Genomic DNA, 1,513 nt, shown 5'->3' on the forward strand with positions numbered 1-1,513 from the left:
CTCCAGATGAAGATGTCACTGCTAATGGCTCTGCCGGCCCCTGGCCACCCACCAGCCACAAGATCAGCTGGACTGATGAGGCACCAGTTACAGGAAGCTTGGAACATGGGCAGTAGTTTGGGAGAGACTTCCTAATTCTCCCCAAATTCATCTCAAACAAAAACTACAAGCTGAACTAACACTACCATGGAAAGGGTCTGAAGGGGCAGCCAACTTGCCCAAAGAGTGGGAGGTGGAAAATAGGAACCCAGAGCCCCAATGCACAAAACTTGAAGAAATGAGGAGGCTGCCAATTGTCTTCAAATTTAGCTTCAGCTCCCTTCCTTCCTTTAAGAGTCCCTTAAGAGTTTGGAGCTCTGGCCAGCTTTCGCTTATTAACATGGACAGAAGAGGATTGGTCTGCAGTGATCTTTTTCATATTAAGAGTGGAAAAATAAATGTAATCTGTGGCAAAGCTGTACAACAAACAAAGTCAGACTCAGACACGAGCCTGCACACACCCACACACTCCACACTGGAATTGCCTTTTAGAACATTCTCTCCCCATCCCGCTCCCCAAAAAACCAACCCAAGAGACCTTCTCAGGGGATTGGCAACAGGTAAAGTTGAATTTGTACAAAGCCCTGAAAGTTAGAGCAGCAAGGAGGGCTTTTTCCCTTACCCCACACTCACTGACCAGATTTCACTTAAGTACAGTGAATGGTGTGGTCAGCATCCTGCTGATGTGAGCATAATGTAGCCTTGACAGCTAAGGGAAAGGGAAGGAGGGGGCCAGAAGGACTCTGCTTACTGGCCTCCATCTCCTAGGGTTCCTAGACAAGAGGGAGGGATCCCCAGGCTAGTTTTGTTATTGTTTTAAAGTCTCTGCCCTTCCCTTAGGGCAGCAGTTCTCAAGCTCTCCATTTGTAGCAATGAGACTACATAAGGCATATCAGGTATTTACATTCCGAATCATAACTGTAGCAAAATGACAGTTTTGAAGTAGCCTCCAAAATAATGTTTTGGTTTGGGGTCACAGAACCTGAGGAACTGTATTGCGGGGTCCCGGCATTGGAAAGGTTGAGAACCGCTGGCTTAGGGAATGGCCCTAATGGGAAAAGAATGCTAGACAGGCCTATCTACAAGGCATCTCACCCTCTAGGAAAGCATCAAAAGGCAAAGGCTGCCGGGGTCAGAGGTGAACCAGAGGCTGCTGATACGGCTTGTCCGGGATGCTTCTCGCCCTAACGAGAACTAGATGACTCACACACCTGTGGCTACATCGCTTCCTTCTACATTGCAAGAGTTCAAGAATCTTTCTGAAGGCTGTGAGCTGGTGAAGAGGCTAAAAACCACAACTCTTGGTCAGGGGAGCCTCCTCTATCAGATCGCTTTGGTTGAGGACAATCCCAAATGCCCACCCACCACCCACAGAGGTCAAAGCCATTCTGAGGCTCCATACAGAGAGCCCCAGAGGGAGAGCTATATGGAAAAGCTCCATAACAAAGCCTACGCTCTTAGGAAATCAGAGTAT

This window comes from Monodelphis domestica, chromosome 3, assembly GCF_027887165.1.
Source record: "Monodelphis domestica isolate mMonDom1 chromosome 3, mMonDom1.pri, whole genome shotgun sequence".
Lineage (NCBI taxonomy): Eukaryota > Metazoa > Chordata > Mammalia > Didelphimorphia > Didelphidae > Monodelphis > Monodelphis domestica.